Here is a 16061-nt window from a genome sequence, read left to right on the forward strand (position 1 = left end):
CCAGAGCTGCCCCAGACAACCCAGTGTGACGGAAGTGCTTCAAATAACAGGCACACACCACAAAACTGGGCGTGGACATTAGCCTTCCCTGCAACCTCAGCTGATTGTCCCAGAGTTGGGAAGGTGGAGCAGTGTGAATTAACAAAGCCCCATTCAGCCATCATTTCAGCAGACTGGGAGCCTCCCTACACAGCCCAGCAGCCCAGAACTGCCCTGGGGGGACGGCACTCACCTGTGACATAGCACAGTCATCCCTCAACAGAGGACCCGGGGTGCACAGCCTGGAAGAGGGGCCCACTTGCAAGTCTCAGGAGCCATACGCCAATACCAAGGACTTGTGGGTCAGTGGCAGAGACAAACTGTGGCAGGACTGAACTGAAGGATTAGACTATTGCAGCAGCTTAAAAACTCTAGGATCACCAGGGAGATTTGATTGTTAGGACCACCCCCCCTCCCCGACTGCCCAGAAACACGCCCCACATACAGGGCAGGCAACACCAACTACACACGCAAGCTTGGTACACCAATTGGGCCCCACAAGACTCACTCCCCCACTCACCAAAAAGGCTAAGCAGGGGAGAACTGGCTTGTGGAGAACAGGTGGCTCGTGGACGCCACCTGCTGGTTAGTTAGAGAAAGTGTACTCCACGAAGCTGTAGATCTGATAAATTAGAGATAAGGACTTCAATTGGTCTACAAACCCTAAAAGAACCCTATCAAGTTCAGCAAATGCCAAGAGGCCAAAAACAACAGAAAATTATAAAGCATATGAAAAAACAAGACGATATGGATAACCCAAGCCCAAGCACCCAAATCAAAAGACCAGAAGAGACACAGCACCTAGAGCAGTTACTCAAAGAACTAAAGATGAACAATGAGACCATAGTAAGGGATATAAAGGAAATCAAGAAGACTCTAGAAGAGCATAAAGAAGACATTGCAAGACTAAATAAAAAAATGGATGATCTTATGGAAATTAAAGAAACTGTTGACCAAATTAAAAAGATTCTGGACACTCATAGTACAAGACTAGAGGAAGTTGAACAACGAATCAGTGACCTGGAAGATGACAGAATGGAAAATGAAAGCATAAAAGAAAGAATGGGGGAAAAAAATTGAAAAACTTGAAATGGACCTCAGGGATATGATAGATGATATGAAACGTCCAAATACAAGACTCATTGGTGTCCCAGAAGGGGAAGAAAAGGGTAAAGGTCTAGGAAGAGTATTCAAAGAAATTGTTGGGGAAAACTTCCCAAATCTTCTAAACAACATAAATACACAAATCATAAATGCTCAGCGAACTCCAAATAGAATAAATCCAAATAAACCCACTCCGAGACATATACTGATCACACTGTCAAACACAGAAGAGAAGGAGCAAGTTCTGAAAGCAGCAAGAGAAAAGCAATTCACCACATACAAAGGAAACAGCATAAGACTAAGTAGTGACTACTCAGCAGCCACCATGGAGGCGAGAAGGCAGTGGCACGATATATTTAAAATTCTGAGTGAGAAAAATTTCCAGACAAGAATACTTTATCCAGCAAAGCTCTCCTTCAAATTTGAGGGAGAGCTTAAATTTTTCACAGACAAACAAATGCTGAGAGAATTTGCTAACAAGAGACCTGCCCTACTGGAGATACTCAAGGGAGCCCTACAGACAGAGAAACAAAGACAGGACAGAGAGACTTGGAGAAAGGTTCAGTACTAAAGAGATTCGGTATGGGTACAATAAAGGATATTAATAGAGAGAGGGAAAAATATGGCAAACATAAACCAAAGGATAAGATGGCCAATTCAAGAAATGCCTTCACGGTTATAACGTTGAATGTAAATGGATTAAACTCCCCAATTAAAAGATATAGATTCGCAGAATGGATCAAAAAAAATGAACCATCAATATGTTGCATACAAGAGACTCATCTTAGACACAGGGACACAAAGAAACTGAAAGTGAAAGGATGGGAAAAAATATTTCATGCAAGCTACAGCCAAAAGAAAGCAGGTGTAGCAATATTAATCTCAGATAAAATAGACTTCAAATGCAGGGATGTTTTGAGAGACAAAGAAGGCCACTACATACTAATAAAAGGGGCAATTCAGCAAGAAGAAATAACAATCGTAAATGTCTATGCACCCAATCAAGGTGCCACAAAATACATGAGAGAAACACTGGCAAAACTAAAGGAAGCAATTGATGTTTCCACAATAATTGTGGGAGACTTCAACACATCACTCTCTCCTATAGATAGATCAACCAGACAGAAGACCAATAAGGAAATTGAAAACCTAAACAATCTGATAAATGAATTAGATTTAACAGACATATACAGGACATTACATCCCAAATCACCAGGATACACATACTTTTCTAGTGCTCATGGAACTTTGTCCAGAATAGATCATATGCTGGGACATAAAACAAGCCTCAATAAATTTAAAAAGATTGAAATTATTCAAAGCACATTCTCTGACCACAATGGAATACAATTAGAAGTCAATAACCATCAGAGACTTAGAAAATTCACAAATACCTGGAGGTTAAACAACACACTCCTAAACAATCAGTGGGTTAAAGAAGAAATAGCAAGAGAAATTGCTAAATGTATAGAGACGAATGAAAATGAGAACACAACATACCAAAACCTATGGGATGCAGCAAAAGCAGTGCTAAGGGGGAAATTTATAGCACTAAACGCATATATTAAAAAGGAAGAAAGAGCCAAAATCAAAGAACTAATGGATCAACTGAAGAAGCTAGAAAATGAACAGCAAACCAACCCTAAACCAAGTACAAGAAAAGAAATAACAAGGATTAAAGCAGAAATAAATGACATAGAGAACAAAACAACAATAGAGAGGATAAATATCACCAAAAGTTGGTTCTTTGAGAAGATCAACAGGATTGACAAGCCCCTAGCTAGACTGACAAAATCAAAAAGAGAGAAGACCCATATAAACAAAATAATGAATGAAAAAGGTGACATAACTGCAGATCCTGAAGAAATTTAAAAAATTATAAGAGGATATTATGAACAACTGTATGGCAACAAACTGGACAATGTAGAAGAAATGGACAATTTCCTGGAAACATATGAACAACCTAGACTGACCAGAGAAGAAATAGAAGACCTCAATCAACCCATCACAAGCAAAGAGATCCAGTCAGTCATCAAAAATCTTCCCACAAATAAATGCCCAGGGCCAGATGGCTTCACAGGGGAATTCTACCAAACTTTCCAGAAAGAACTGACACCAATCTTACTCAAACTCTTTCAAAACATTGAAGAAAATGGAACACTACCTAACTCATTTTATGAAGCTAACATCAATCTAATACCAAAACCAGGCAAAGATGCTACAAAAAAGGAAAACTACTGGCCAATCTCCCTAATGAATATAGATGCAAAAATCCTCAACAAAATACTTGCAAATCGAATCCAAAGACACATTAAAAAAATCATACACCATGACCAAGTGGGGTTTATTCCAGGCATGCAAGGATGGTTCAACATAAGAAAATCAATCAATGTATTACAACACATTAACAAGTCAAAAGGGAAAAATCAATTGATCATCTCAATAGATGCTGAAAAAGCATTTGACAAAATCCAACATCCCTTTTTGATAAAAACACTTCAAAAGGTAGGAATTGAAGGAAACTTCCTCAACATGATAAAGAGCATATATGAAAAACCCACAGCCAGCATAGTACTCAATGGTGAGAGACTGAAAGACTTCCCTCTAAGATCAGGGACAAGACAAGGACGCCCGCTGTCACCACTGTTATTCAACATTGTGCTGGAAGTGCTAGCCAGGGCAATCCGGCAAGACAAAGAAATAAAAGGCATCCAAATTGGAAAAGAAGAAGTAAAACTGTCATTGTTTGCAGATGATATGATCTTATATCTAGAAAACCCTGAGAAATCGACGATACAGCTACTAGAGCTAATAAACAAATTTAGCAAAGTAGCGGGATACAAGGTTAATGCACATAAGTCAGTAATGTTTCTATATGCTAGAAATGAACAAACTGAAGAGACACTCAAGAAAAAGATACCATTTTCAATAGCAACTAAAAAAATCAAGTACCTAGGAATAAACTTAACCAAAGATGTAAAAGACCTATACAAAGAAAACTACATAACTCTACTAAAAGAAATAGAAGGGGACCTTAAAAGATGGAAAAATATTCCATGTTCATGGATAGGAAGGCTAAATGTCATTAAGATGTCAATTCTACCCAAACTCATCTACAGATTCAATGCAATCCCAATCAAAATTCCAACAACCTACTTTGCAGACTTGGAAAAGCTAGTTATCTAATTTATTTGGAAACGGAAGATGCCTCGAATTGCTAAAGACACTCTAAAAAAGAAAAACGAAGTGGGAGGACTTACACTCCCTGACTTTGAAGCTTATTATAAAGCCGCAGTTGCCAAAACAGCATGGTATTGGCACAAAGATAGACATATAGATCAATGGAATCGAATTGAGAATTCAGAGATAGACCCTCAGATCTATGGCCGACTGATCTTTGATAAGGCCCCCAAAGTCACTGAACTGAGCCATAATGGTCTTTTCAACAAATGGGGCTGGGAGAGTTGGATATCCATATCCAAAAGAATGAAAGAGGACCCCTACCTCACACCCTACACAAAAATTAACTCAAAATGGACCAAAGATCTCAATATAAAAGAAAGTACCATAAAACTCCTAGAAGATAATGTAGGAAAACATCTTCAAGACCTTGTATTAGGCGGCCACTTCCTAGACTTTACACCCAAAGCACAAGCAACAAAAGAGAAAATAGATAAATGGGAACTCCTCAAGCTTAGAAGTTTCTGCACCTCAAAGGAATTTCTCAAAAAGGTAAAGAGGCAGCCAACTCAATGGGAAAAAATTTTTGGAAACCATGTATCTGTCAAAAGACTTATATCTTGCATATACAAAGAAATCCTACAACTCAATGACGATAGTACAGACAGCCCAATTATAAAATGGGCAAAAGATATGAAAAGACAGTTCTCTGAAGAGGAAATACAAATGGCCAAGAAACACATGAAAAAATGTTCAGTTTCACTAGCTATTAGAGAGAGGCAAATTAAAACCACAATGAGATACCATCTAACACCGGTTAGAATGGCTGCCATTAATCAAACAGGAAACTACAAATGCTGGAGGGGATGTGGAGAAATTGGAACTCTTATTCATTGTTGGTGGGACTGTATAATGGTTCAGCCACTCTGCAAGTCAGTCTGGCAGTTCCTTAGAAAACTAGATATAGAGCTACCATTCGATCCAGCGATTGCACTTCTCGGTATATACCCGGAAGATCGGAAAGCAGTGACACGAACAGATATCTGCACGCCAATGTTCATAGCAGCATTATTCACAATTGCCAAGAGATGGAAACAACCCAAATGTCCTTCAAAAGATGAGTGGATGAATAAAATGTGGTATATACACACGATGGAATACTACGCGGCAGTAAGAAGGAACGATCTCGTGAAACATATGACAACATGGATGAACCTTGAAGACATAATGCTGAGCGAAATAAGCCAGGCACAAAAAGAGAAATATTATATGCTACCACTAATGTGAACTTTGAAAAATGTAAAACAAATGGTTTATAATGTAGAATGTAGGGGAACTAGCAGTAGAGAGCAATTAAGGAAGGGGGAACAATAATCCAAGAAGAACAGATAAGCTATTTAACGTTCTGGGAATGCCCAGAAATGACTATGGTCTGTTAATTTCTGATGGATATAGTAGGAACAAGTTCACAGAAATGTTGCTATATTATGTAACTTTCTTAGGGTAAAGTAGGAACATGTTGGAAGTTAAGCAGTTATCTTAGGTTAGTTGTCTTTTTCTTACTCCCTTGTTATGGTCGCTTTGAAATGTTCTTTTATTGTATGTTTGTTTTCTTTTTAACTTTTTTTTTCATACAGTTGATTTAAAAAAGAAGGGAAAGTTAAAAAAAAAAAAAAAGAAAAGAAAAACAAGGAAAAAAAAAAAAGATGTAGTGCCCCCTTGAGGAGCCTGTGGAGAATGCAGGGGTATTCGCCTACCCCACCTCCATGGTTGCTAACATGACCACAGACATAGGGGACTGGTGGTTTGATGGGTTGAGCTCTCTACCATAGGTTTTACCCTTGGGAAGACGGTTGCTGCAAAGGAGAAGCTAGGCCTCCCTATGGTTGTGCCTAAGAGCCTCCTCCCGAATGCCTCTTTGTTGCTCAGATGTGGCCCTCTCTCTCTGGCTAAGCCAACTTGAAAGGTGAATTCACTGCCCTCCCCCCTACGTGGGATCAGACACCCAGGGGAGTGAATCTCCCTGGCAACGTGGAATATGACTCCTGGGGAGGAATGTAGACCCGGCATCGTGGGACGGAGAACATCTTCTTGACCAAAAGGGGGATGTGAAAGGAAATGAAATAAGCTTCAGTGGCAGGGAGATTCCAAAACGAGCCGAGAGGTCACTCTGGTGGGCACTCTTACGCACACTTTAGACAACCCTTTTTAGGTTCTAAAGAATTGGGGTAGCTGGTGGTGGATACCTGAAACTATCAAACTACAACCCAGAACCCCCCCAAAAAAAAAAAAGAAGAAATAGATAAATAGTAACTCCTCAGAATTAAAAGCTTCTTTATCTGAAAGGACTTTGTCAAAAAGCTGGAGGCAGCCAACTCAATGGGAGAAAATATTTGGGAAACATATACCTAATAAGAATCTGATACCCATTATATATGAAGAAATCCTACAACTCAATGACAATAGTTCAAGCATCTCAATTATAAAATGTGCAAAATATATGAAAAGACATTTTTCCAAAGAGAAATAGAGATGGCTGGAAAACACATGAAAAATATTCATCTTCACTAGCTACTGGGAAAATGCAAATGAACACCACAGTGAGATATCATCTCACACCAGTAAGAATGGCTGCATTATACAAACAGGAAACTGCAATTGCTGGAGAGGAGGTGGAGAAATTTTAACTCTTATTCATTTCTGGTGGGAATGTATAATGTTGCAGCTGCTGTGGAAGACAATTTGGTAGTTCCTCCAGAATCTAGATATCGAGTTACCCTATGATCTGACAATTCCACTTCTCGGTATATTCACAGACGATCTGAAAGCAATGACATGAACAGATATTTGCAAACTGATGTTCATAGCCTCATTGTTCATAATTGCCAAGAGATTAAAACAATCCAGGTGTCCTTCAACAGATGAGTGGATAAAAAATGTGGTATATATGTACAATGGAATACTGTGCAGCAGTAAGAAGGAATGAGGTCCTGAAACATATGAAAACATGGATGAACCTTGTCTTATAATGTAGAATATAGGGAAACTAGAGATAGAAGCTAGTGAAGGGGTAATGATAACCTAATATGTACAGACATTTTAATGAGGGTGAACTTAAAGATTTGAGAATGGGCAGGGGTGATGATTTTTGTTAATGGGATTATAAGTATCCATGCCACTTTGAAGGTGAACATGATTCAAAGTGGTTGTTTAAAGGCATGTATCCCACAGAATAGTGCTACAAATATAAATTTTTGCATGATATACTGAGTTATGACACTGGTACAAAGTGTTAACAACAGAGTGGTATATGGGAAAAACTACCTATTGCATATTATGGACTACATTTAATAGGAATACCTCACCAGCACTACAATAATACTAGAGATGTATAATTAGGGGCTGATAAGAACTTTAGGTTTTTTTGTGTTATTATAATTGTTTAAAATGTAGAGTGATGATGAGTTTACAGTTAAGTGAAGATAATGTGAGACACTGATTGTTTATTTTGGACAGAATATATGCTAGGTGAAAGTAGGAACCCCCTATTTAATTAGTGAGGCCCTCAATCTTGAGGCTTGCTATTGTGAAACTTATGGCTGTAAAAAAGAAGCTAAGCCTACCTACAATTATGCATAAGAGGTAACTCCAGAGAAACTCTTCTGTTGCTCAGATGTGTCCTTTCTGTCTCTAAGCCAAACTCTGCAAATAAATTCATTAACCTTCTGCCAGGGAGTGAATTTCCCTGGTTACATGGGACATGACTCCAGGAATGAGCCTAGCCCTGGCATTGAGGGATTTAAAATGCCCTTTTGACCAAAAGGGTGAAAAGAAAAGTAACAAGATAAAGTTACATGGCTAAGAGATTTAAAATAGAGTTTAGAGGCTATCCTGGAGGTTACGCTTATGCAAGCTCCAGCTAGATATCCCAAAGGGCCATAGTATGCCAAGCCCTAACCAACAGTAGTCTCAAGATACATAGGACCCTATCTGAGACTGTATAAAAGTTTCACTCACTGTTTATTTTTCAGAAACTTAAATCCTCTAAAGTATTTCTATGCCAGATAAGTCCCAAAACCCAGAGGCAATAGCCTTTTCAAGAACATAAACAAGATGTAGCCTGTTTCCCATAATGTCAACCCCCCTTTTCAATATGAACAAGCTAGGGTGGTCACTGCCTAGACATCTCTGAAGATCAAGAAATTGATTAAATGAGAGGAAGGGGTAGCAACAGGCAAGATAGGATTTAACAAAGGATTAAAAATACTGAATCTTTTTATAAATATTTTTAGATGCTAGGGTATTAGAATAGCTGGAAGGAAATAACAGAGATGTTGGAAGTGTAAGCCATAACATTCTTTCAGATTTGTTCTATAGCTACTCTTTAAATAGTGTTTTGAAAGTTATCATCTTTCTATATATATGTTATATTTCACAACAAGGAAATAACTGAAGCTGTGGAACTGTAACCCATAACATTTTTGAAATTACCTATATAGCTACTTGTTAAATCATACTTTGAAAGGTATCACTGTCCTGTATATATGCTATATTTCACAATAAAAATATGCAAGGAAAAAAAGAAGCAATGATTTACCAAAGTAAAATCAAATCCTTTTAAGTCAGACAGTTCTGGATTTCAGCCATTTTATTCATTGTGTGAATTTAAGAAATTTAATATCTGAGTATCAGTTTCTTCACCTTTAAAATGGGGAAAATGATATTTTACCTCATAGGTTGTTGTGAGAATTAAATGAGTTGATACACATAAAAGGCTTAGCACAGTGTCAAGAAAGCACTCAATCTAATCATGTGTTAAAATAGTAATATCAATAAATATTGTCTATAAAAAATTGTATCTTTTTCCTTTCTATTTTACCCTGTATTATAGCAAAGCTAAAGGAATAATAAGAGGTAATTAAAGGTGTCCATGCTTCTTTGTGTTTCTCAGACTCACGTTATGGCAGCCCCTTTCCTGCACCTTAGTTACCAATTGGTAACTAAAAACCAATTGGCTTTCATATTTGTGCATGAGTATTATGCACGGCTTTTGGCTTACTCATTCAGATAAATCAAGTTCAGTCTTGGTCACTGTGCTGGTTTGAATCTGTTATGTACCCCATAAAAGAAGATGTTCGTTTAATCCACTCTTGTGTAGGCAGAACTCTTGGGTGTGGAGATGTGAACCCAAGCATTCAAGGTGGGTCTTAGTTTACTGACATTCTCTATGAGAGAATAGGAGGGAGAAACATTTTGAAGTCAGCTCAAAGATACTTTGGCAGAAAATACCCAGAGACATTTTGGAGACAGCCATTGAAACCAGAACCAGGAGAGAAGCTAAGAGATAAAATCCAGAGTTTGCCCCAGAGAAGCTAAGAGAAGACCTCCCAGATGTTTTGAAGGAGAAGCACTGGAAGAAACAAACAAGGATTCACAGGAGCTGAGAGAGAGAAGCTAAGACAGAAGCCCAGAGACATTTTGGAGAAAGCAATGGAAACCATAAGCTAATGATGGGAGAAGCCCAGCAGACGCTGGCAATGTGCCTTCCCATGTGACAGAAGAACCCCAGATGCCATCAACCTTTCTTCAGAGAAGGTATCCTCCTCTTGATGCCTTAATTGAGATATTTTAATGGCCTTAGAACTGTAAATTTGTAAATTAATAAACCCCCATTTTAAAAGCCAGTCCATTTCTGGTATATTGCATTTGGCAGCTTTAGCAAACCAAAACAGGCATTAATACAAAAATATAGGTGTAGCAAGCCCAATTTCCCTGATCTCAGGTTCAGACATGCAAGAAAATCTCCTTCTGAGCCACCATTATGTCTAATGCAGAATGTTTGGGCTAGTCATGTTCAGGTAAATTCAGTAATTCCTTAGTATGTTCAGGATGAATCTTCAGTCATAATCACAATATTTTCCCTTTGTTTAACTTCTTTCTCCCCAGAATCAATGACCAGGGAATGCCACTTTGTTGGTCTCGCTTGATTACTACTCCAGACATAACTCTTCCATCTAATCCTAAGTACATATGTTGTATGATACCCCCTTGAATAGTGTATCAGTTAGATTTTGCTGTTAACAAGCCATATCAAAAATTAATACCTTAAAATAACAACCATTTATTTATCTCACATTTCTGTGACTAAACAATTTGGGCTGGACTCAACTGGGCTCATTTATGCATAGAAAGTCAGCTGGTAGTCAAGGACATCACTCACATTGCTGGTGATTGGATGGCTATCAACTGGAATTACAGAGCAACTGATCCACATGTCTTTCATCATCCAATAGGATAATCACAGAGGGATCAGAAGTTCCAACAGAAGCAATGGAAGTCAAAGCCTAATACACAAGTCTTTCAAGTATCTACTGATGAACATATTTTGTATTGTCTCACTGGCCATATTAAACCCCATGGCTAAGTCCAAATTCAGTGTGGGGGGAGGGGGTCACTTCCAAAGAGTATAGAAACAGGAAGGCATAAGCAAATTAGAAGTCACTGCTACATCAGTCTGCCACAAATGGTAATTGTTTGTCTAATGGATATTTACCTCCCACTCAGCTCCCTTGTGCTGATTATCCAGTGAGAGAGGTATTACATATCCCAATCCATTGCAGAGACTGTCCAAATCATATGCAGAACACTCTCATCTCAGCTAAAGGCATCTTAGAGCCACATTGGTTCTCTTTCTCTTTCTCTCAGATAACGTCCCTCTCTGAATTCAGAGGACCACATAAACTTTCAGATGATCTCTCATCTACGTGAAGAGTTCAGAAAATTTAAGTGGTAAGTATATTGGAGACTTATCTCTGACCTTTCCTTGCCTAAGCCTGCTGCACAGAACAGCTCTAATATATGACTGCTGCATTGCACTGAGACAGAGGCAATTGCTCAACCAGGCTTCCCAGTTCCCTGGTCCCCACCCAAATGTAAAAGATAAATCCTTTCTCTTTTGTTTTCCTCAATCTTTAAGAGGGGCTGGAGGGACAGAATAGGGACACAAAAATTCATGTCAAACACTTCCTACCTCTCCAGAACTCCCTGATATTATCATTCCTTGGCTGGAATTTCTTTTCAGTGTGTATATGGTATGTGTGTGTTTGCATGGGGATGGAGGTTATGGGGGCTATAGTGAGGTAGGAGAAAAACTGTTCAGGCTGATCGTGTCTTCTTCCTTTTTCTCAATTATGCTGAACCTGTATGGTTTACTGACTTCATTCTTAGGGCTCATTCTGATAACCACCCAATGCATTCTGAATTGTTAAACACAAAAGCAATTGTTCTAAATGCACAGATTCTGGCCAGAGACTTAGTTCCCCTCTGAATTCTGCCATAACCAAATGCAGAGCCTCCACAGGGCTCAAATAAGCCTTGTAAGGGCCTCACATATCTTAGAGTTGGGTACCTATGCTGAGGAGTCCAAATGCAATGATTTACTAGGGAGAGATGTAGAGAAATATTACCTCGAAGTATTAACTGATGGGTTTTCAGTCTCTTTTATTTTTTACCCTTCATTACCCCTCAACATTCCCCATTAAAATTAAACCTTGAGGCTGAGGCTTATTACCTTGGTAAAAGGCCCAATGCATTAAAAAAAAGGTGCATATTTTTGGAGTTTACTTTGTTATTAGACCTCTTAAGCCCTTAACAAGAGATAGAGCTTTGGATTACAAAATCCAAAATTTTTGAAAACTAAAATGTTTTTTGAGTTTCACAGATCTAAGGACTTAGTGCAAAGATTTAACACATAATATGTATCCCACAAACAAGAGTTGGAAAGGATATATGGTTAAAGAAATAGTCTATTTTCCATATCCAACATGGTATTAAGTTACACTGGCTGGGGATAGGAGAATTGAGACTAATTTCTGGAAAAAGAGTAGCAGATGATGGAAACCACAGAAAGATTTGGGGAATATTGAGAACAGAGGGCTATGTTTCATTTACCTGATGAAACTCAAGAAGGCAGAAACCCTTGTAACAATGATGGTCAGAAACATAGAGATAGAAAGGACTGGATAATCTCCCAAATCCCCTATGAACTCAGAGGATGATGTAAAAGTATGTCTAAGTTACCTGTGTCCCTAAGAAGTCTACAAATGGCTGAGATGTGTACAGACTAGAAGGGGCCTTGCAATTTTAACAAGAAAACTCTGACAGTAAATTCCATGTCAACTATGAAATCTATAGATCTAGTAGGACTGTGAACAAGGCAACAGGGTTAAAGACCAACAGCCCCAATATAATAGATACTAGTTTCCCTGCATCTGACACCAACAGAGAGCAGAGAATGATCATGGATCAAATGCCCTGCTTCCTACTTTGGGTCTCAGATGATAACCCCTAGAAGAAGGAAGCAGAAGAGCAACACCTTGATTTTTACTGAATTTTTACATGAAAAGTATGCTGAATCACCATTTTTACTGAGAATGCCTTGAATTATCAGCACCAATGGTTCTGAGACTAAAAAAAATGAGGACTTCAAAGAATAATGGGAAAAGAGAAACACATTTTTACATACTTGGAATGAATGCTGAAAATTATATCTACTATGGGGTTTATTAGTTTCCTATTGCTGCTGTGGCAAATTATCACAAGCGTAGTAGCTTAGAACATACAAATTTGTTATCTTGCAGTCCTGGAAGTCAGAAGTCCTAAAATCAAGGTATAAACAGGGCTGCATTTCTTCTGGAGACTCTAGGGAAGATCTTATTTCCTTGCCTTTTCCAGTGGCTAGAGGCTTATTCCAACCCAGCTTAGCCCCAATATCAAAGAACATGCCAGGCACAGAGTTAGGCATGAGTTTAATAGGACTTACTTAAAGGAGACATGGTTGTTCCACAGTGGCAGCCAGCTGGGAAAGATGGAATTGAGCACACCACAAAAGCAGGGGCTGCCAGGGTGTCATTTGTAAGGGTTAGGACAAGGAGGGTGGGAGAACAGAGTTTTGGCAGGGTCTTGTGGCACAAGGATGTGGAGATTTGTTATCAACAGTGATCAGGGGAAGGGAGTTTCAATGCTTTGTTTACAATACAGTTTTCCTCCTCTGGGGAGGTCTGATGACTTACAAAGTGTGTCTTGGTCAGGTAGGAGTCTATGGGAAATCACTCTGGATGGGAGGGTCATGGGCTCTGGGCCCTCACACTCCACCTCCATGCATCAGACTGCATTGATCATAGGAGAGACATTGCATCCATAGACAACAGAACACTAGAAGTTTCCCCCACCCACAGAGATAACAACTTCACAAAGTGATATGACAGTGACCAAGAAAGGGAATTAAACCATTTATACAATGGATCTACTGATAATTGCTGTGTTCTGCCAGGCCAGCAGGGTATTCCATACAGTCCAATTCACAGGGATCCAAGGAAGGCCAGTAGCACCTGAAGATGGCAAATCCTTGCAAAGCTCCACATAGTTATGCATAAGGTTTCCATGGGAATAGGAGGCCCTGGATTGGTTATAAAGATTTTAACAGACATTTAGGTCTTATTACAATATTTTGGGTAAGTCATATTCCCCAGGAACTTAGGATTCCTAACTAATGCAGCTGCTTAGGTCAGCATCAAGGACAATTGATCTTGTTTTCCCCATTTTGTATGGTCAGGGGCACAGGCAACAACAAATTATTACTCTTTCCACACTTAGGCAGTAAAGTGGCTGGCCCCTTAACTTGGATTCTCAATGCTTGCATTGGTCCCACCACTAGCATTTCAATAGGAACTGGGGCTGCAGCTCTTGGTGTGGAGTTGAGGCCAGTTAGGGCCTAATAAAACCTTTTTGTTGTAGAGATTTTATAGTCCATAGCCCATGCTTGGGTCATTTTTTCAGTGAAAGGAGTACCCTGATCAATCACTGTCTATTTGTGTAGCTACACCATACAGAGTGCACACCCTTCCAAACAGCTGATGGTGGCCCACTGGTTTGCCTTACCTACTGGCAAAACTAACAAAAGTCCTGTATCCATGTCCACAGCAGTAAAAGCATACCTTGAGAACAGAAGGGGACTGATATAGTCCATTTGTCCCATCTGGTGTGGTAGTCTATGAGGTTGATACCAGGAGCACAAAGGGCACTCTTTAGTGATGTTCACTAGCTGCTGGCAACAGTTACCTTTCATCACTGGCAAGCATCCCAGATGACTTTCCACAGTTCTCATCATTTCACCAGCTACCTCAGGTGCAGCAATTTTAGCTGTTGAATCCTCTAAATAGGACACTACTTCAAGAATCTTGTGCATTTCTACATTCAGAGGCTGGTATTGAAAATGCTGTGCTGCAGCAGGTAGACTTTCCATATGGTTGCTGTGCTCAGTTGGGCACTGCCAGAGAATGGCTTAGAAGCTGTATCAGTTATCCACCCTTGAATAGGGATGGCCATTTTTAAGGTGACTGGGCATCTTTGCATCAGTCCCTCCACTTGCAATAATGAATTACATGCAGTACACAATTGCTTTTCCAGGAGGCTTTATCTCAGTTCTGGCTACCACTGTTTGGTGTTCCCTTTTCTTCTCACTCAAACATAATTTTCCTGCTATCTGTTGCAAAACACTAAGCAACTCTGCTGGAGTTTTAAAAGTATCCACATACTTTCATGGCAGTCCCCATTCATTCGGGAGGGAAGCCACCCCTCCCCATGTGGAAGTTATGGCTCAATTTGATATTCCCTTCACAGATTCTTCCTTTCTAAAATTCATACATGCTAAGGCTGGCAGTTCTTTGGCTATCCTGGCTGTGCTCACCAATTGTTCCAACCCAGCTTAGCCCAAAGACCAAAGAACACACCAGACACAGAGCTAGACTTGAGTTTAATAGGACTAACTTACAGGAAATATGGTTATTCCATGGCAGTGGCCAACTGGGAAAGATGAAAGTTAACATGCCACACAAGCAGGAAGTTCCAGGGTGTGGTTTATTAGGGCTAGGACAAGGAGGGTGTGAGAACAGGGTTTCAGCAGGGTCTTGTGACACAAGGGTATGGAGGTTTGTTACCAACAGTGATCAGGGGAGGGGAGCTTCAATGCTTCATTTACAATACAGTTTTTCCTCCCCTGAGGAGGTTGATGACTTTTAATGTCTGCCCTGTTAAAGTAGGTGGCTCTGTGAAAACACTGTGGAGGGGAAGTGGCCCAGGCCCTGCATCCCCACAAGGCTGCCAACATTCCTTGGCCTTTAAAAGCCCCTTCCTCCATCTTCAAAACCAGAAGCATAGCACTGTATCATCTTCAAGTCAATCTCTGACTCTCTTTCCTTCACACACACACACACACACACCCCACACACAGAAACAAACAAACCCATACACATGCACCTCTGCTCCCATTGTCACATCTCCTTCTTTCACTCAGATTCTCCTGCCTCCCTTCCCCCAGGGCACTTAGGAGCCAGTATGTGTCCCTTCATGGGCTCATGGCCCTGTTTTGGCTGAGAAAGGCTAACTTGGGAAAGTCTTCTCTGGCATGCCCCTCCTACCAAAATTTGCCCTCTAGGCAAATCAGCTTGAAAAAACAAAATAAGTATAATAAATATACAGAGGGACGGTGTTGGGCAAGTGTCTGCCATCTTTAAACACACAGGAGAGGGAGGTCTTTCTCCTGGGAAACACAGAGTACAGCTCTACTCCTGTAAACAGGAAACTCCAAAACAAACAAATAACAAGCAAAATCCCAGGACAAGACACAGGCCCAGAAACACAGGAAAAACCCTGCACACTGCATTCACCTTGAGAAGGTC

Source organism: Choloepus didactylus, chromosome X, assembly GCF_015220235.1.
Source record: "Choloepus didactylus isolate mChoDid1 chromosome X, mChoDid1.pri, whole genome shotgun sequence".
In the NCBI taxonomy this organism is placed as follows: domain Eukaryota; kingdom Metazoa; phylum Chordata; class Mammalia; order Pilosa; family Megalonychidae; genus Choloepus; species Choloepus didactylus.